Source organism: Rhinoderma darwinii, chromosome 1 (assembly GCF_050947455.1).
Source record: "Rhinoderma darwinii isolate aRhiDar2 chromosome 1, aRhiDar2.hap1, whole genome shotgun sequence".
NCBI lineage: Eukaryota > Metazoa > Chordata > Amphibia > Anura > Rhinodermatidae > Rhinoderma > Rhinoderma darwinii.
The window spans coordinates 359,038,520-359,061,209 of NC_134687.1; the positions used below are offsets into that span (position 1 = coordinate 359,038,520).

The 22,690-nt window shown below is 37.3% G+C and overlaps 1 protein-coding gene across 48 annotated transcripts in view; it reads left to right on the top strand.

Annotated features, from left to right (window-relative positions):
• The first annotated feature begins 737 nt into the window (after positions 1–737).
• The window catches only part of PTPRD (protein tyrosine phosphatase receptor type D), a 1,823,241-nt gene continuing 1,801,288 nt past the window's right edge, over positions 738–22,690 (top strand). For 21 of the 48 annotated variants that reach the window (XM_075826835.1, XM_075826978.1, XM_075827034.1 and 18 more), the window contains exons 1-2: positions 738–1,007; positions 1,162–1,270. The gene's annotated coding sequence lies outside the window, so the exon portion shown is untranslated. The remainder of the gene's footprint in view (positions 1,008–1,161; positions 1,271–22,690) is intronic. The other 27 variants (XM_075827085.1, XM_075827104.1, XM_075827129.1 and 24 more) reach the window with 5 other exon arrangements.

Consider the following 22,690-nt stretch of genomic DNA (forward strand, 5'->3'; position numbering starts at 1 on the left):
TGCTCCGTCCCCTACAGACTTTCTCTATCTTTGGAGTTGCTGCTCATTTTTTTACTTCTGTGTATCTGAGACGCTGGTCTGTCCCTCAGAGCTTGCACCCACACGCTGCTGGTGCTACTGGATTTTGTGTATATCTAGATAGGTAGGTAGGTAGGTAGGTAGGTAGGTGGATGGATGGATGGATGGATGGATAGATAGATAGATAGATAGATAGATAGATAGATAGATAGATAGATAGATAGATAGATAGATAGATAGATAGATAGATAGATAGATATGAGATAGATAGATAGATAGATAGATAGATAGATAGATAGATAGATAGATAGATACATAGATAGATAGATAGATAGATAGATACATAGATAGACAGACAGAACTAATAATATCGAGACCTTGTGACATTTCACATGTATTCCTTATTTTGAAAACAACACCAACAACATAAAACAAAAACAAAAAATTGTCTGTGGAGGAATTTTATTTTGGGAAACTCTTTCTCCAGTTTGTATAGTCTGAATAAAATAAGTAGTCAGCATGTTCACAAATGGTTTCTTGTCAGCATTACACGTTGATGTATAATAATAGTAAATAAGCCAGCAGAAGTGTGCATGTATGGAGAAGAGTTTAGTGGCAGGAGGACATCAGCACCATGGACAGCTGCCATGCACGCTCCCGTGCTGAGCTGTAACATTCTGATGGGAAACCAAATCCGGCACAGCACAGTGCTGATGAATGGGAGAGATAGGGATGCTTCCTCTGTCTCTGGCTCTGTTCTCACACAGCCGGCAGGAGCAGCAGCAGCACAGAATCGTTCCTCCCATCTCTCCTCACTGCTCCTTCCTCTATCTCACCACTGAAGATTCTCTCACTTTTTGTGACTACCCTTCCCAAGTCATCCTCTTCCTCCATCTCCCTCCCCCTTGCTCTTGCACTCAGTCTCTTCCCTCCTCCTCTTCTACTCTCTTTCTCTCCCTGGCTCCCAGCATCAGCGGGGGAGAGTGCAGGTATTGTACCTACATTTACAAAAAGCACTTTATTTCCTATTTTCATGGGACTAAACAGGAAATGATATGAAAGCAATAAGCCTGCAGCATGAGGAGAAGAGTGCAGGTGGGACCAGGAGGCTGATTCACCCATGTGTTCTGTTCTTTCTTGCAGTTCATACTTTGCTTCTCTTTGTGTGGAATAAAACTCGTTTCTCAGTCTGGGAGGATAAGAAATAGAAGACTCCTCTGGGTTTCCTTGGATAACAGAACTGGCTGCACTAGTAAGTACAAGAGTTGCTACATTGCTTTTCTGTGGGATGCTAAAGGCTGATGATCATGATGTGAACTTGGACAGAGTTGCTTGGACATTGAGGCTGGGAGCAGACGCTGCTTTTGGGTGCTTATCCTGCAGATTTCTTTTCAATATTCACATTAATGCTTTAAAGCTATGGGAGCTTTTGTGTACTGGTTGTGGTAATATTGCTTCACTTGGCTCCTGGTGTCTGTGTTTTCAACAAAGTTTGGCATGTACTGTGATAGAAAGGAAGCTGCATTTAATAAGTGAGAGCAGATGCAGCCCATGGTCAGTGTCTGCCTTGTCAGTGGTTTACATGATGTCTTTCTATAAAACTTTGCAAAGCATTGTCCTATGAGAGCAGAATCCTGCCCTTTCAGCAGCAAACACTAATCCACATATCTTAGACTGTATCCTGTCTCTTGATATGAAAACACTATAAGCATTGTCAGATTAACTATATCCAGAGGTTATGCAACCATATGGTCCTTACATCTGGACTGGAGAGGATTGTAATTGAATGCCTAATGTAGCATTATAATTCATATAGTATATAGTAGGTATTTCTCTAGTAGGTAAAGATGCATTGCAAATGTACCACAGCTGATGTGGAAACAACATTCATTAATAGCCTGAAGTCTCAATCCCAGTCATATATATTTAACCACATACAGCACAGATTACATTTTGTAATGAATGGAGTATGCAATAAGGAAAATGTTCTTTATTCGCTTACCCTTAGCATATATTGCTTATTAGTTTGTTTAAACCATGTCATTACCTTGAAGGAAGTTTCTCCTTAAAGTTAATAAACCCCTTCGGTTTAGTCACACATTTAAGCTTTGTATAATCAAAATAAACAAAATAAAAGCTTAATGAAAAAGACCAAAGTAATGACCAATTTAGTGTTGTTTTCTTCAGCTACCCTTATATATGTATTAACTTTTTTAACTCCTTCTTAAAGGAGGTATGAATTGAATTAGCCTAACATAAGAGGCATTTCTTCTTTCAAATGGTTCAGTATTTTATATGTTTAAGTTATATGTCTCCTGAACTGCTCACCTGAATCGCAGCACAATGTGACAGCAAAGGGGATTAACGCACTTTACTTTTTTATGTCACAATCACTTTGCCTTGAACATATACTGACCAGTAAGTTGTTAATTCAAAGAAAATCCAGCAATGCTGTAAGTTGTGACATTAAACCAATTTATATGAACTTGACACATTTTCATCTCAACTCATTACCTTCTTGTAAATGATAGATAGATAGATAGATAGATAGATAGATAGATAGATAGATAGATAGATAGATAGATAGATAGATAGATAGATAGATAGATAGATAGATAGATAGATAGATAGATAGATAGATAGATATGAGATAGATAGATAGATAGATAGATAGATAGATAGATAGATAGATAGATAGATAGATAGATAGATAGATAGATAGATAGATATGAGATAGATAGATAGATATTAGATAGATAGATAGATAGATAGATAGATAGATAGATAGATAGATAGATAGATAGATAGATAGATAGATAGATAGATAGATAGATATGAGATAGATAGATAGATAGATAGATAGATAGATATGAGATAGATAGATAGATAGATAGATAGATAGATAGATAGATAGATAGATAGATAGATAGATAGATAGATAGATAGATAGATAGATAGATATTAGATAGATATTAGATAGATAGATAGATAGATAGATAGATAGATAGATAGATAGATAGATAGATAGATAGATAGATAGATAGATAGATAGATAGATAGATAATAATGTGCCTAATTTTGTATTTGATTATGATTAACGTTCTCTATTTCAATATCCTAGAAACTTAATTTTGTTACAATATGACCTAGATTGCTGCCCCCTGCCGTGTTGGCCAATGAGAAAATGTTTTGAATATAGAACAATGCAATTCTGGAATTCTGCCACTTTTTAGGAAATATCTTGAAATTACATTTGTCTCTTATAATCAAGGGAAGTTGCTTTGTAAACCAGAGAGACAAAAGTTGCTTGTATCAGCAGTTATGTGCTTTATTATGCAATTGTTCTTGTTATTCAGATCAGATAATGGCCCGATGAAATACATAAGCAGTCTTCGGGGAATGAATGATTAATTCCTCTAACGTGTGCTTACTATAGGAGTTCTTACTAATAAGGTATACCTGTATTTGCTTACAGTTGCAGATGAGGAGAAGGCAAATATGCTGCTCTATTCTTTTATTAGCACTATACACAAATCTGCTATAAACACAACATATGCTGATGACAAAAGCATAAAAAATGGACTATATCTCACTAATAAAATGTGTTGAGGAGTAGATTTTAACTATGGTCTTCTATATCTCATAAATGATACAGTATTGAAGTTGATTTGATTATTATTATTAGTAGTAGTAGTAGTAGTAATGGTAGTGGTGGTGGTGGTGGTGGTGGTAGTAGTAGTAGTAGTAGTAGTAGTAGTAGTAGGAGTAGGAGTAGTAGTAGTATAAAAGACTGCAAATGTAGCTTAACATCATGTGTTTCTTCGTCTATTGTCTGCTGTGAAGATTATTGTTGAGCTCTATGGGCCCAGACATTTTAGTGACTAAAGTGAGCATGAAACACACAAATTAAAGGGCTTCATAATGTCATATATGTTGACCTATAAAACTCCTTGCCCTTTTCTTTCACAGCAAGACAATGATATCTCATATCCATTGTTGCTTTTGTTATTTATGCATAAGTATGATATATATATATATATATATATATATATATATATATATATATTTACACAGACCAATAAAGTTTGACTGTCTGGACCTGAACCTGGTAGCAGACTAGTTTCATGCTATGGTGTATTATTATTATTACAGTCCTTATGTCATACATATATCATTTTTATTGCACGCAAACACACGGAAACGCACATAAATGCACAAAAACACACAAGCATATGATCAGATAAATTGTCACACATGCATGCTCATTATGGTAAATTATAAGATGTAACTACTCAGAGTTTGTATGTGTGTCAACTTAACAGGTTACCAGGTCATAAATATAAATATTTACAGATTATATATATAGCTGAATTAGCTGAATTTTTATAAATAAAGTGCATTAGTAACAAATAAACTTGTTTTTCGCTCACTCAGTGAAATGTTGTTACGGTGATACTGCAGTAATGGCCTGGAATCTGTACTATTGATATAAATATTAACTACATTATATCATACTGTACAGTGTTCAGTTCTGATTCCATACAAGTTACTAACATTATAAATTACATTTAAGCCCAAAATGTAATTAAAACGCTTTATTATATTCAATAATAGTTATACTAGGTAACTCCCATACTTAACCCATTTACTGTTTGTTATTACATAGAAATATTTAAGAAATGTATTATAGAAAATTATTCTAATATTAATTAAACCTCATTTAGAGTATCACCTATCTTTATTTTTCTGAGACCTAATGTATGGGTAATCTTGAAAAATAGTAATATTGAGTATGTCTCTGTGTAAAACATGCAGTGTAAGTTCCTACTGCTAAGTGTTCCTTTTAAATATATTTAAGAACAGTATCAAGAAACGTGAATAATAATATAGTAACATGGAGTACAATACAAATAAATAATAAATTCAACTGATAAACACAACCATTGGCAAAATATGTACAAACATACATAAAATGTAAAAAGTATTTTATGAGCTTCCCTTACCTGTCTATTATAACCTTAGTGGATTCAAATTATGTTTCTTGTCACACATTATTTAATTTACTTAAATATGTTCCTTTTTTGTAAATATACAAAATATATCAAACAGCCTTTTTACTGTGGAAAGGACATGGGAGTTCTTACATACAGTGAACTTTCATTATTTAAGCGCAGTCAATAAAATATTGGAGCCTTCTCTGTGGTGACATTGTGCTGTAATTTTTAAGTGCATTTATGTTTGTGTAGGTAAAAAAACTTGAACATGCGCTACAGTAAATAAAAAAAAATGGTGATATGTGGTAACTACGTAATACAAGCAAACATTGAAAATAGGCTGTAGGCCTATAAAATAATAGAGGATTGGTCACTGTTAGGCCTTAGAGCATGGCCCCACGTGGCGGAATTCTTCCGCAACTGTCCGCATCAATGCCGCACAGAATCTGCGTTGCAGATTCTGTGGCGGATCTGCCCAAAATGTGCAGTAAATCGATGCGGACTAGCCGTTGCGTATTGAGGTGAAAGTACTTCGCTTCTCTCTATCAGTGCAGGATAGAGAGAAGGGACAGCACTTTCCCTAGTGAAAGTAACAGAATTTCATACTTACCGGCCGTTGTCTTGGTGACGCGTCCCTCTTTCGGCATCCAGCCCGACCTCCCTGGATGACGCGGCATTCCATGTGACCGCTGCAGCCTGTGATTGGCTGCAGCCGTCACTTAGACTGAAACGTCATCCTGGGAAGCCGGACTGGAGAAAGAAGTAGGGAGTTCTCGGTAATTTCTCGCTATTTTTTTTACAGGTTGATGTATGTTGTGATCGGTAGTCACTGTCCAGGGTGCAGAAACAGTTACTGCCGATCGCTTAACTCTTTCAGCACCCTGGACAGTGACTATTTACTGATGTCGCCTAGCAACGCTCCCATAATTACGGGTGCACACACGTAGTCACCCGTAATTATGGGTGCACACACGTAGTCAACCGTAATTACGGGAGCCCCATTGACTTCCTCAGTCTGGCTGTAGACCTAGAAATACATAGGTCCAGCCAGAATGAAGAAATGTCATGTTAAAAAACCAATACGCTCCGCAGCACACATAACATGTACATGATATCTGCGGACTTCATTGCGGAATTTAGAATCTCCATTAAAGTCAATGGAGAACTTCCGCAATGAGTCCGCAACCAGTCCGCCACACGTCCACAACATCCATTGTATGCTGCGGACACCAAATTCCGCACCGCAGCCTATGCTCCGCAGCGGAATTTTCCACATCGTCTAAACGAACCCTACTAAAAAGCAGTGGAAGGCAATGGAGAAACGGGTCCGCTGCAGATTAACGCTGCGGAGTGTCCGCAGTGGAATTCCAGAGCAATTCCGACATGTGGGGCTTTGCCCTTATTCACACGAATGTGTGCGCTTTGCGCGTGCAAAAAACGCTGTGTTTTTTGCGCGTTGCAGTTCCGTGTGTCATAAGTGTTTTCTGCGTGGCTGTGTGATTTTCACACATATGCCATCCTTATGACATGCGGTTTTGAGGTTTAGAAAAAGAAAATAAGGAAGTGGTTTTATTTTTCCCTTCATTTCTTTATCTACTGTTGCGCGAATCACGCGCGACACACGGAAGTGCTTCCGTGTGCTGCGCGTGATTTTCACACACCCATTGACTTCAATGGGTGCGTGATGCGCGAAAAACGCCCAAGTATAGGACATGTCGTGAATTTTAAGCAGTGGACATACGCTGCGGGAAAATCACGGATTGTCTGAACGGCCCCATTGACTAACATAGGTCCGTGTGACGCACGTGATTTTCACGCGTGTATCACGGACATTAAACACGTTCGTGTGAATAAGGCCTTAGGGAGTGTGGAAGTTCTTAACAAAAGCTGCAAAACACAGATGTTTCCATCTACAGTTAAGTGTGTGTAGTTGTTTTTTTAAAGTAATTTTAAGAAGTTTTAGTAGAACTGTTTTTGTAGAAGTTTTATTTATTTCATGTGGTTTTCCCTTTCTAATACAGCACAAAAATTACCTAAACTAAAATTCTGCTGCAAAACACATGATCAAAACCTGAGTCAAAACTGTAAAGTTGACTAATGCAATGTTTGTAAAATGTAAAAAAGGATTCTAACAGGTTTTTTTGAATAGGACTGAGCTGCAGTATCAGACACAGGCAATGGAGAAGTGTTTCTTTTTTTCCAATCTCAAACTATATCTGGCCTTAAATGCTCTGTGAATCCTGACTAAGGGCTCATACAAGCGTGTTCCCTGTCCGTGTGCTGTCCGTTGAAATAACTCACAGCACATGGACTCAAGCATTTCAATGGGGCTATTGGGACATGCATGAGTTTTTACGAAGCAAGTATCCGTTGCGTGAAACTCACTGCATGTCTTATATTGCTGCGTTTTTGCGGACGTTGTCACCCATTGAAGTCTTTGGGTGAGTGAAAAACACGGTCAGCACACAGATGACATCCATGTGCTGTCCGTGTTTCACGCATCAGTTGGTATAGAAATGCAGATAATTAAAAAAAAAAAAAGCAAGTGCTTGCAGAGGGTGACCACGGACATGAAAAACGGATGCCACACACAATGCACACTGATGCCATATGCAACAAACACTGATGGCACATGGACATGAAATGCTGGAAAAACTGTCAGTTTTTTTGCGCACACAGATCAGACACGCTCGTGTGAATGTAGACTAAAGGGGGTTTTACACTGGGCGATTATTGGGCACACAAGCATTCAGAGAACGCTCGTTGCCGATTATTGCCCTGTGCAAACATAGCAGCGATCAGCAGATGAACGAGCAAACGCTTGTTCATCTGCTGATCGTAACGTATGGTGACGAGCAATCGGAGTAACAACCGCTTGTCCCCATCCATAGCTCTGTGTGACTGGAGCGAATGAGCGCCGATCAACAATGTCTCGTTGATCGGCGCTCGCTGCACCTGGCAAAATCGGATGGTGTAATAGGGCCTTAAGACATGAAGTCCTTTTGACTGACATCCCTCAATAATTCAAATGTAAATAAAGTAATGTCTTTCATTCATTTTTTTTACAAATTGCTTAATTTTAGTAGTACAACTTGCCTTTGTGCCTTTTTAGTATTGTGTAAATTAGTCAATAATGCACTTGCTGGTGTATCTTTATGTCCGCAGGAGGTACTGATGTCCAATTTGATGGGAGCAGTCAGATTGTTATTTATACACTAAAATCCTTGTACCATCCCAGTGTACTGTACAGGGTATATTGGAAAATGAGTGAAATTGAGTCCAGACACAATGAGTACTGTATCTGCTGCCATGGTCCTTAAGCTCTTTGCTCTTCGCTTTTGGCCTGTGTTTAACGTATACACCGGGAAAAACTTCTGACATATCCGTTAAACGTAGGCTGCGACGGATGCCTTAACAGTGAAATCCGTTGCCTTAGAGATTAATGTTGTATGTTAAACGTATACGTCCTTAACCCTCATACGTTAAACGGATTCCATTATATTGTATGGGTGACGGATGCTACTTTTAGGCATCCGTTTAACACATACGTCACCCTTACACTATAATGGTATCTGTTCAACTTATACATCATAAAAGTCTATTATAATGCCCATGACATATATGATAAACGTATACCTGTGACGTATGTCACGCAGTGGCACACGTCTCCCATAGACTTCCTTGTAAAAAAAAAACATATTCCACACAGTATAGATTTTTTTTGCAGATCCTTCAGTCTGGGAATGTCTTAAAAAAAAAGGTATACTGACATATATCAGCCAGACAGAGGCCATAAGCACACTCTTTTGGCCTCCGTTTGGTTAATGGAGACGTATGGACACGTTCAGTGTGTACATCGTTGAACTTTCCTGACATACATGCTAAATGTAAAGCCAAAATGTAGTGTGCACATAGGCTTACAAAGTGGTGACCTGGTTTTTTGTTGTTTTTTTAAATAAATATTAAATGTGTTTGGTTTGAACCTACCCTTAAGGTCCAGAATGCCCAGATCTCATTTTATGCCTACCTCTCATTTTCGCCCATATCCAGCTTAGAAAATTCCCTTTGGAGTTAGCTAGGTCAACCAGTACTGATATACCAAACGGGACTCAAAAATGTATTTTCTTTATGTCCATGGCTGCCCAAATCGCTATAGCACAGGAACTTCAGATATTAGTTTAGAGCAATTAAACAGAAGCAGCTGCTTATAGCCTAAAACAAATAAGCCCATTCTCACCTTTCAAATCCCCTTCTGCTCCAGTGCCAATAGTTCCCACTGGTCTCTGTTTACATCACTGCAGCAATGACACGCCGTACCATGTCATATGTGACTGCTGCAGCCAATCACTGGCCGCACGATCTCGCAAATACAGATTGACATCAAGGCTACTGCCCAATGTTTTTCGTTAAAAAACACACCAAAATTACAGTTTTACAACCTAGAAATATCCTAAATTGGAGCCTTGTGGTCCCTTAACCCTGAGCATATTCCTAAGATTCTGTTCACACTAGCATTATAGCTTTACAGGCGTTACAGCTCTGTTTTTCTGTTACACAACTCAAAGCCTCCTGTGATTTCTAAGACGATACGCTGTGTATTTTTAGGCAGAGTATCCGGCCTGTGTGCACTTATCCTTAGACATGCTGCACACAACAGAGCTGTATGCAGGAGGCTCTATGGAGGAACACAAAGTCCCTGCAATCCATACTACAGAGCCATAGGCACTGTATGTGCTGCTGTATGACTGTCCATACTGTGTCATATTATGGAAATATTCTCCGCTGGAAGCAATACTTCTAGGGGAGAATACTTCTGTAATACAGTACATCTGATGGAGCATGCCACAATTTTGTTCTGTCAGAATCATGTGGTATATATTTAATACTGACGTATAAACTCAAAGGCATACGGAGGTAAAGTGGGGCTATAAGGGGGGCTTTGTACACTGTTGTGAACCGAACTTAGCTCACTATTGTGTTATATCGTGGTCTAAATTCTATTCAGCAGAATTGCACGAGGTCCAGATTTTACAGCTGTAAGGCTAGGATCACACATGTCGTTTTGATGCAGGTTTTGTGGCAGTTTTTGGCTCAGTTTTTGAGCCAAAGCCAGAAGTGGACCTAAAAGGAAGGAAGAGTATAATGAAAAGACTGATGTTTCCTTTTTCATTTGTGTCCACTCCTGTGTATGGCTTAAAAAACTGAGCCAAAAACTGCATAAAAATGTGTGTGTGATCCTGGCCTAACATGAAATCGGTCCTAGGCTTTATTTTAGACAGGCATTTGGACTAGCAGTCACACCTGTTTGGACCTGTTATACAGGTATGAATTACAGATTAACATGACCGAGGCTGAATCTGCAACAAATTGCATCTGCATGTGACAATTTAAAATCCTTCAAATAAACTACATTTGTACGATTATGAATCATTTCACTGTAATATATATTATATTGTTAGTATAAATGTTTTCTAATGGTTATTAATGTTAAGGAAATATTTAAAAGGCATTGATTGTCTATATGAAGAAATTAGTCTGATTAGACATGCACCAAATTTACAGATTAACAAATTTACGGGCTAGAACATTTCTATAAATTGAACAAACAACCGACAAAAGGTGAACATTTCAAACTCAGAACTCCAAGTTTACAAATATTTTTATAAATGTCCCTTTATACACCTTAACGCAGAATTACATACATGCATATGATGGGAAGGCTTCCCTTTCAATTTTGATGTGCATGTACGTGATGGTGATCATGGGGGCACAGAAGCTGTGCCCGCACCATCACCGTATGAACCCATTTGTGACTGACAGCTGCGCTACCGCTGCAATGGTTAGAAATTTCCAATCCTGGCCATTTAACCCCTTAAATGCTGCAGCTTTAAAGTGGTTTGATAGAGGGAGGGGACGGGATTGCCGGCCACTAACGGGTTGCCATGGCACCCGGGGGCCTAGCAAAGGCCCCGAGGCCTACCATGACTATATGCCTATTAGGCTGTGCCAGAGATAGTCAGTAATGCTTTGGTATACTGAGTATGCAAAAGCATTATAGATGCATTAAATAACGTTTATTAACCCCTTCGCGACTGCCATACAGCTATAAACGTTCCAACTGTTGATGCCCCATGCAGTTGCCACGTGTATAAACATTGACAGCCTTGAACGGGGTTTAATGAGTGCAGTGCTGCTTCAGTGTGAGCAGCGCTGTACTCTCATGTCTGCCGGGGCTTTAAGACTATACCACCACTGTAGATAGTGCCACACACAACCCTCTGTAGGTAGCGCAAAAACCCCTGCAGACAGTGCTACCTAAGCTTCCTCTAGGAGCCCCCGACATCTCTCCATTCCTGCTGTAAATAGTGCCCCCCCTGTAGATAGCGCCACCTAAACTCCCACTAGGAGCGGAATCCCCGGTGTCAGATTGCTTTGTGCCGGGGATTCCACTTCTAGAGAGAGCCCCTGACGTCACTGTCCACCGTAGTGGTGCTACAGTGGTGCTATTTACAGGAAGGGGGTGCCAATTATGCTCTGCTCTATTAAAGTGAATGGGGCTGACCTGCATTACCACAGAAAACAAATGTGGTGCTGTTTTTGCAGCCATGTTTTTTGTTCTGGGCAACCCCTTTAAGGCTTCATGCACATGGCCGTATTACAGCTCCATTTTTTATGGAATCATCCTTGCGCTCTCATTCAAATATACTGGGTTTTTACTGAACCTTTGTATGCCTTGTATTACATATGGAGACATACATAGACATTTTTCTGTAGGATTACACACGAATCCGTCAGAAAATAAATTTTGTTATTTTGTTATTTTCCATCGTATGCTTGTTTCTAGGAGGAAATATCTCAGTATTCAAGGCACCAAACAAAGCTTGTATGGCAGCACAAAAAGGCTCAGTACTAGGGAGCTGCATGAAAGGGTTAAAAAAATTATAATATTACAGTAAAAATAAAACCATTTTTTTCATAAAAAGTGGTTTATTTAGTAAAGTGTAAAAATAAAAATACACATAACTAGTATTTCCGCGATCATAAAGGCCTGAGCACTAACGTTAACACAATAATGAAACCACATGGTGAACGATTTACAGAAAAAGGTAAAAAAAAAAAACACTGCAAAATAGCTTTTTGTTTTTCCACCCCCCCAAAAAAAATAAAAAAAGTTAATCAATAAGTCAATAGTATCAATGAAAACTACACTTTATCCCGCAAAAAACAAGCCCACCGCTACTTCGATGGGAAAAAAAACAACTTATGGCTCTTGGAATACAGCAATGCAAAATATTTTTTGTTTATAAAAGTTCTTATTGTGCATATATATTTGGTATCGCCGTGATCGTACAGACCCATAGAATAAAGTTAACATGTTATTTACGTCGCGTAAATTTAAAATGCAAAAAACAATGCTGGAATAGTTGTTTTTTCAATTCCAATCCAAAAAAAGTCAATGAAAGTTAATCAATATTTTATATCTACCCACAAATAGTGCTATTGAAAAATCCAACTCGTCCCGCAAAAAAACAAGTCCTCATACAGCTATGTCGAAAGGAAAAATAAAAAGTTATGACTCTTGAAATGCGAAAATGAAAAAAAAAAAAAGAATACTCGGTCATTAAGGCCAACATAGGCCTGGTCGTTAAGGGGTTAATGTGTCCTTTCAATTCCAAGGAATGTATTATCATTACCTCTGCCTCAAGCCATTACGCAAAGTTTTTATATGTAGAAATTCAATGCACATTAACATTTTCTAAATATAAAGTGATTCACAATATTCTTTAGAAACATGGAAACTATGCATACCAATACAATAAGCAGTATATTGTTTGCCTCCATTACTGGATCCATTCAATTATTTATTTGGTTCTGAGCAAGATGAAATATTGAAAATGCTGTCAGTGTATGTTTGGCTATGACTAGTCCACGTCCCATTATGACAACTCTCATGCACTAATATATAAATATGTATAAAAGTACTTTGGGGTTGTGTTTTCTCTACATGCTGTAAGCTATGCATTAGTAGTAAAATTACATTGAGGAAAATAGGGTACATACATAACAGATTACATTGATTATGTTATAGCATATGTGTGTTATGCAATCTATCTAAGACAATATAAAATATAAGAATCCATATAAAGTCCATATAAAATATGACCATTATTTAAAAAAATAAATATTGAAAATTTCATTACAGTAGCTCATTAAAAAAAGGGTCTGGATCAGTCTTATCATATTAGTATGAAATATATTGTTAATGGTGTGAAGTCATTCGCATCATAGCTGAGTTCATCTGACAAGTAGTTCGATGGATAGATATCCAATTAAGCTATGTTTGCATTTTCTCCTTTGAAAGTTACTTGAATAGAGCCAAATGTGGCATATATAAAATATGATTTCTAAACTGATCAATGATCAATACAGATGATGGGCAAGACCTGTTTCAACAATGAGTAGACATGTGCTGATAATGACATCCCAGGGTTATGTCATTGAGGCTAGGAGCTGCAACATTTCGTAGACCTAAGATACCTAGCCAAAACATTGATTATATTGCACACATGAACAACTGATAAAAGGTCCATGTGTAAGCTCTTAGCAAGGTTAAATCAAGGCTAATTCCTTAACTGATATTAATATATTTGGACCTGTAAATGATCCAAACAGTTTTTTGATATCTTCATTATTTAAATGTCAAAAATGTTGTAAAGCTGTTCTTCAAATGAGTTGAATTGTGTTATATAGTAGACTCCTCATCCAATGTATGGAACGACCAGTAAATAAATCCCTACTGTAAAATGATGGAGTATAACTTAAATGACTCTTATTTTGGTGTAGATATATCAATGCCAGTTTTCTGGTGTTGTTGCAGTTGAAACGGGTTTGAGAATGGGCCATATTTATAAAGGCCTATTAATTTTTTTCCAGCACAAATGACAATTTTTTTTGTCACTAACAACTTTTTGGGGTCAAAAAAGAGGCATGCAACTTATTTACTAACATTTGACACCACTTTTCTACACAGAAAGCTAGCCATGAACGACACCAAGTTATTTGAAACATGCACTTTGATCCATCTTCAGGAATACATCACCCAGTAGATTAGTACTGCAGACTGCCATACGGCTAAATCTCCATAAATGTGCTAATATATATAATATAAAAAACAAATAAACAACAAAAGTCAAATACTATTAGGTTATGACGGACTGGTATTGTAGAAATATATACATACTTTAATTCTCTTTTTCTTTAACACAGATCACTTATGGTTTGGTCCATCTGCTTTGCAAAGTTTAGAATTCCAGTAGTTACATTCGAAATTCTATTGGATACATAACAATACATGTCAATATCAATACATACAAATGTAGCAATTTTCAACTTGACACTTAACACGTTAAATACACTGTGGCAAGAAACTTTAACGTGTCTTTTTTAATGGCTTTTCTTGTGTTACGTGATAAGTTATCACGCTGCAGCAAGTTATCATGTCAAGTTAAAGATTTCTACATCTGTATATACATCTGTATACAAAGTAAATACTATTGCCTTCCATTTCCATTAATAATTTAATCAGCCATTCCTGTGGAGAAAGAGTACACTATCATCTTTTAAACAATATATTGCAGACTAAAGGCGGTTTTACACATGAGATTATCGGACAGAGGAGCGTTAATAAAACGCTTGTTGCCGATAATTGCCCTGTGTAAACAGGGGAACGATCAGCAGATGAACAAGCAAACGCTCGATAATCTGCTGGTCGTATAGTTTAAAAAAAAGTCAAATATTATCGTTGTCGGCAGCATATCTACCTGTGTAAACAGGGAGACGTGCTGCCGACATGATAATAATGTATGGGGACGAGCGATCGGAGGAACAGCCGCTCGTCCCCATCCATAGCTCCGTGTGACAGGAGCAAGTGAGCGCCAATCAACGATGTCTCATTGATCGGCGCTTGCTGCACCGGTTGCTGCACCATAGGTTTCCATTTTCATCATCATTGATTTCAATGGAGACGGATCCAATGCAAATGGTTTCTGTTTGTCTCCGTTGTGCAAGGGTTCCGTAGTTTTGATGGAACGAATACCACACTCGACTACGCTATTGATTCTGTTAAAACTACGGAACTCTTGCACAACTGAGACAAACGGAAACCATTGGCACCGGATCCATCACCATTGAAATCAATGGTGATGGAAACGGAAACCTATGGTTTCCGTTTGTGTCAGTCAAGGCTCCATTCCGATGGAAAGCTCCAATGGAACGTCAGAATAGAGCCCTAACGTATATGTGAACAAAGCCTTAGTTCTGCACATCTGCAGTTTTTAACATTGCTTTCGGATGAACAAACGTTGTGGCCATCAACTTTTAATGTTTGACTGCATGTTGTGTGGTTTCTGCAAATATATACCATCCAACCATTTTGGAACATCCAAATCTTTGGTAGAGCTGTAGTGTAAATTGTGAAATGTATCATATTTCTAATACAGTCTACAGGTTTGTTATAAAGTCAAAATTATGAATTGCTATGTTGTGAATATTTTGTGAATTAAGCATCTTACATTTGAATTACATATATACAGTATTTCACCCACAGTTTTTCTTATTTTTTCTTGATTAACAAAATGATAGTTTTCAGCAGTGTGAAATTTGTAATTTTTTCACACATTTTGGAAATTATACTATAAATTGTAATAACTGTAAAATACAATTCAGCATACAATTGCAAAATGTTAAAAAATATAATTCCAAAATATCAAAATTCACCTTTTTCCTATATCATTTTGCTCCTATGTTTTATATTTTAATTTACTTGTTTACACTGTATCAGTTTTTTGTATATAAATTCTGTGTGTATATATGTTCTAAGTATGCATATTACAATTTTTATTTATTAGTTAGAAAGAACATTTCTATTTCAACTAACATTTTGAGGACAAAAATAGTAACATGTTTGACTCTGGATAATATTTCGAGCAGCTTCACAAAGCATTTGATCTGTCTCTTACTTCAGACAGTTTGGGCAGAAATAAGTTCTGTTCTGAGACTTAATCCTGAGGCTGTCAGTGGTAAACTGCCAACTAATTGACACATCACAGAGAGTATGAATCTTGTCAAAGCAAGGATCTTTCAAAAGATGCTGGAGGTTGGGGACATTTTTGCAATGCTGTTGTATTACATTCAAATTAGTGTCAAAGAGATACTCCCCATTTTCAGCTAAGTCAGCTGCCTAGTATTAGATCCACACAGCATGTCTATACTGTAACCCTATCATTAGGGTAAAATGAACAGATATTTTCACGCTGATTTAATTTAAGACATATGTGGTACTCTTTTTTTTTTTGTGAAATTTAAAGAATGATATGGTACTTAGTCTGAGTGGAATACTGAAAGAGCAGAAATTATACTATACGAGTGGTCTGAGCCCTGGTGATTATTTTGACTTTCATGAAGCAATCTGCTATTATATAATCACAGCGATCTCCAAATTTAAGAAGGTTAATACATATGTTGCAGTAGGACTGGAAATAAAGAGTTTGCCCTTGCTGAAACAATTTTGTACTGTAGATTAAAACACTGTGTCATATATTTCTTTTCAATATTTATGCACTCCATTTTCCCAGTGAATTGCTCTCAAATGTTTAAAAATGATCCTAGCTTTCTATTGTATTTCCTACCGCTGTTCTTCGTGCAGAGCAAGACATTCGCTTATCTACTCTACTTATTGTGTTGTTTCCTTCTGTGTCTTTTTTATAAGATGAGCAGGAATATAAAACTGTATATGTAGCATTAACTAAATAATGGTACTTTACTCTCAATGTAATGTCGTCTTTATAATGGTTATAACAAGATAGTGTATTTGTTTTGTTAAAGAAAGGTCTACCAGGCCATTACAGGTGAAACAATATGTCTGATTTGAAATTGTTGCAGAACCTAGTATCAGACTGGGGTACATTGGATCCAGTAAAATTTATTCTGAGGATTTGCGCGCTCTCTCTCTCTCTCTCCCTCTCTCACTCTCACACACACATGCTCTCTCTCACTCACTCACTCTCTCATTCACACTCTCTCACTCTCACTCACTCCCCAACTATGTAGAACCATTAAAGGCATATCTTTTAATTGCATTGTAAACTGTTATTTTCATTAGCGACGCAGGCTATATATCATGACTTATATCACCAGCGGCAAGTGTTCTGAAAGAGTAGTTGTTCCCTGCTAGTGAGGCATGTTGTGGCGGGGTCTTAGTTCTGTTTTATAACCTGGGCTGACCAAAGGATCCTCCTGTAAGCCAGAGTAACACTTGCTCAACCAATTCATATAACCCCTTAACGCATAATCCGGTACATGCACATCACGGGAAGCATCCCCTTTCCGCATTGCGACGTAATTGTGTACGTAATTGTGATTGCGGGCACAGCATCTGTGATCACAGCGGGAGGCCAGTTTTGACTTATAGCTGGGCTCTTGCTGCAACGGCTGGGATCAGAGGAACCTCAATTTAACAATTTTAATGCTGCAATCAATAGCGACCATGGCATTTAACCCCTTAATGACCAGCCTATTTTAGCCCTTAATGACCAAGTAATATTTTAAGTTTTTCCATCGTCGCATGCAAAGAGCGATAACTTCTTTATTTTTGCATTGACATAGCTGTACAAGGTCTTGTTTTTTTGTGGGACACGTTTTACTATTAATACCACAATTTTGGGGTACATATAATTTATTGGTTAACTTTTTTAGCGGGTTGTTACAACTGCGACGAAAGACAGATTTCTCTAAATTTTTTATGTTTTACTACTTTTACACAGTAAAAACACTTTTTTTTCAAAATTATTTGTTTATGCGTCGCCATATTTTAGGAGCCATAACGTTTTTATTTTTCTGTTGATGCAGCTGTATGAGGGCATTTTGTTTTGCGGGATGACTTGTTTTTATTGGTACCATTTTGGAGTACATGTTACTTTTTATAAAAAATATTTAAAGACAGGATGAACAAAAAACAGAAATTCTTGCATAGTTTTTTTATTTAATTTTTTTACGGCGTTTGCCGTGCGGGTTAAATAATGTAATAGCTTTATAGCTGGGGTTGTCACGGACGCGGCAATACCAAATATGTGTAGTTTTTTCATTTTTTTTGTAATAATAAAGTATTTTGTAAGGGGAAAAAGGTGGGCTTTTAATTTTTTTTACTTGGGATTTTTATTTATTTATTATAAACTATATTAAACTTTTTTTCTAGTCCCATTACGGGACTGTACTTTGCGATCATCTGATCGCTTTTATAATACACTGCAATACTTCTGTATTGCAGTGTACTACTGCTTATCAGATAGGCATCTGTTAGGCCATGCCTTGGCATGGCCTAGCAGGCATTAACTAGAGACAGACCCGGGGACCTTTGTTAGGCCCCCGTCTGCCATAGAAGACACCGGCACTCAGATGTAGTGCTCGCTATAGAGCGCCGCATCTGAGGGGTTAAACTAGCGGGATTGATACCGATATCGATCCTGCCCGCTCAAGCAGGTCTACTACCTCCGGCAGCTGAGAGCAGGGAGATTTACCTGCTCCCAGCGGTGTTTATTTATTCCGGTGTAGCACCGTAAAAAGTCTACTGCATCGGAATAAAGCCCGTTAATGGCCGCCATAAGTCCATTGAAGTCTGAGAGTTATTTAACCCCTTAAGGATGAGACAATTTTGGCCTTAACTCCTATCCCGACCGCCCACTGTCTTTTGACGTCAGGCGGTGCAGGTGCTTAGTTTACAGGGACGTCTTTTGGCGTCGCTGTAGATCAGGCTGATGAGCGCTCGTATGAGCGCTCATCCTCTAAGCAGGAGCTGTAACTCACAGCTCCTGATCTTAGAGCAGCCTCCTGAACACAGCTGGGGTCGGCAAACATTCGGACCCCAGCTGTTTAACCCTTTGATTACCGTGGTCCGTGACCGCGGCATGATCAAATGGAATTCCCCTCTTTGATTGCATCACCGGGATTCCGGTGATGCAATCAAACACCAGGGAATCCCTCTGCAGTCAGCCCTGGGGACCTACAAAGGAGCCCAGGGCTGTCTGTTCCGTTTGCTTGCTGTTCGGGCACACTATGTGCTGCCCGATCAGCAGCCTGTGTCATAGTGACACAGTGTAATGTATTAGCGTACAGGAGTATGCTAATACATTACAAGTAAAAAAAAAAAGTTACAAATAAAGTTATCCCTTGATGGGGTTAAAAAAAAAGTAACAAAACAAATAAATAAATAAAAAAAAGTCCCAAAAAGAGTCTTTATTTTGCATAAAATACATTTTATTGCCCCTACACTAAATAAAAACAAAAAAACCTACACATATTAGGTATCTACACGACCGTAATAACCTGAAGAATTAATATAATGTGTTATTTAGCGTGAACCATGAACGGGATAAAAAATAAACCAAAAAAACTATTCCGAGAATCGCTTTTTCCTATATTCACGCCGTAAAAAAAATACTATTTCTCTCGCATAAAACAAGGCCTCATACAGCCACGTCAATGAAAAAATAAAAAAAGTTATGGCTGCTAAAGCGCAGAGAGGCAAAAACAGAAAAATTGAGCTGGTCATTAAGGTCTTTTCAGACCCGGTCATTAAGGGGTTAAAGAGATTGTTTCAGGATTATTTAAAAAACAAAATCAGACATGGATCCAGAGATCTCCCCTATTATTGCTCCAATTGTTCTGCTAGATTTTCTTCAGGCTGGCAGCTCAGGGGGTGTGTCCTTTCTGCTGCAGCTCCTCCCCCTCCCTACCATAGCTTGTATAGGCAGATCCTTCTGTTTCACTGCCTCTAACCATTTTAGGAGAAGCTTTACAAATGCTGCAATTAAATGTCTTTTTAGAGAGAGAGAGACCAGCTCTTTATAAATTATAAATTCTCTACTTCTTTACTGACAAGCAGAAAGCAGCTATTTGAGGCCTTGTTTTTTTCATGGTACGAGTCATATTTTTTGAATGCATAATTTTGGGCTAAATATTTAGTTACCTTTAATTTAAATAAATTGGCAGAATGTATAAAAAATGTATTCCATCATTCCTTATTAATTTTTTTGGGGGTTCACTGTTAAAATTAATAGAAGGCATAGCTTTATTGCACAGGTCAAAACGTGTATAGGTATATATAATTAGTATTTATTTTATATGCTTCAGTAACTTTAATTACATAAAATGTATTTATTTTAAAAAAAAATGGCGTTGCAGCATGATTTTGCTTCAGTTTAGCTTTTAACAATTTTGGGAGGACAAAAAACTGCCATTCTAACATTGAATTTTTTTTATGGTGTTTAAGGGATAAATAACGTTATATTTTAATAGTTCCGATTGTTATGGATGCAGCAATACCAATAAAGTTTTTTTTGTATTCTTTATATTATTTTAGGTAAAATAGCTCCACTAGGTCACTTGAACATGCAATCATTTTATTCCCGCTCTTTCTAATGATTTAGAGGCCACGGACGCTATTGATTGCGGCATTTAAATGGTGAAACAACCAGGATCAGAGTTCTATCTGATCCCAGCTGATAGAGCAACTATGACATACATGTGCTTCAGGGGTTAAACAGTTTGGAGAAGAGTTTTTTTCCCGATTGTTAGTGCAGGAGTTTGGCTGTCAATCGCAGCCTCCTTTTTGCTCCTGATCACACAGGTACAGATCCTATGCCCGCAAAATCAGTGATGACGTACATGTACGTCTTCCTGTGGGAACTACATCCCACCGATGATGTACAAGTAAGTCATTCTGCGTTAAGGGGTTAAATAGCCAAACAAGCTGCGCTGCCGTAAATCTGCCAGAGGGGGTCTCCCAATATATGAATATTAATGATATATAAATCTTGTGGATATTACTAAAATTGGAAAACTTTTTACATTTATTTAAAATATACATTGTCTTATTACATTGACAACTCAATAATTTAAAAAAAATGTAAGATATTTTTTTGTATCTTACATTCATACCAACCCTAGGGCGGAAGAAAGATTTGACTAGAATTGTCCTTGCTAATAAGTGTGGTGGAGCTTAAGTTTTGTGTGTATTGTGTGAGCTCAAATAATAGTAACCCCATTTGTCCACAGGGACTTATGTAAGCGATTACAAATTGCACACATCTTGGGAAGTATATTGGTGTTATATAACCAATTGGATGCAATGGCCTTGTGAATTAAATGATAACACAAAAGTCACATATTTTCGAGAAGCTACACATTTAGTATCATCTTATGCTTCATGAGGGCCAAATGTAATTGGGCATATGTTATCATTATGTTAAAATTTGTATAAGGACTATAACACATATGTGCCTGGGACTAAGGAGAATATTTTATATCTAAGAAGAGTTTTATGACTAGGCCAGACATTCAACAATACACAAGCCTTTTGCTTCTACCATGGAGACACAGTTGCTAGTTCATTATCAGCATTGTCAGTAAAGTGCAGGGCATAGAATGGCACAGGCACCCAAAAAAAGATTAATGAGCCAATTGAAAAGAGCAGTTACATCAATTAGAACTGACTTTTACAGGATATGCCACTAAATAAGCCAAATTAGCTCACAACCCATTTGTATCACTTGTGTTTAGGCAATATGTCAGAATACAATAGATGTACAAACAGACGTTGACAATGGCATTTACATTATACTTGACATTTTTCTAAATGCTATTAAAGTCATTGTTTCTGTTTTGTCATTTTAATCTTTGCCTGCCTGGTTACTTGCATGTGTTGGATCATTTACTTAAAGCTGAATAACATACAAGTGGGATTGTCAAAGTAGAATTACCTGAATTGACTGGCAGAAGATTCTAGGTCTCAAAGAGATTTTTTAGAATACAAAATAGTTTTAGAGAATATTATCATAAAAATTGTTTATATAGCAAGCTGTATATGGGGAATTATAACGTATGCAGTCAACGCTTTATAACTTGTAAAAAGTTTTATTGAAGTGATAAACATAATGGATATTTTATGCCTTGGCATCCAGGCTTTAGTCGCATAACCTCAAACATTTTATGTAGTGCAATTTATTTATATAGGTTTTTTTATACAAAGGTTCCTAATTGTCACCTCTCATTTACAGGTGACAATGAGATCTTTCTCTGGGACACTCACTATCATTTCTACTCAAAAAAAGCAAATGTGTGATATACAATAAGAATACACATAACTTTAAAATGGGTCTCCAGATATAAGGGTCAGGAGTTTGAATGAGGTGTCAGCTTATGAATTTATACTATACAGTAGATATAAGATCAGAAGTATACGAGGACAGATTTAGGAATATTTCTCTCTCAATAAACAATACATTCAAATAAGTTCTAATTCATTTAAGCGGTATTTCATATCTCATGTTAACATCTGCCAATGTTTATACATTCAATGACTATTTTATAACTATCCCTCTACTACTCTAGCTCTAGATCTATATCACCAAGAAAAATCTTAGTATGATATAAATGATGAATGAGCATTTGCTTGTTCATCGGCTGATCGTAGCCCTGTAAACCGGGCAATGATCGGGAACGTGCGATCATATGAACACTTGTTTGTCCGATCAGTGGCCCGTGTGAAAGAGCCTTACGTTTACATACTTGTATTGTGATAAAAACATACCCCACCCTTATCTCATAGAAGAAAAAAATGCATA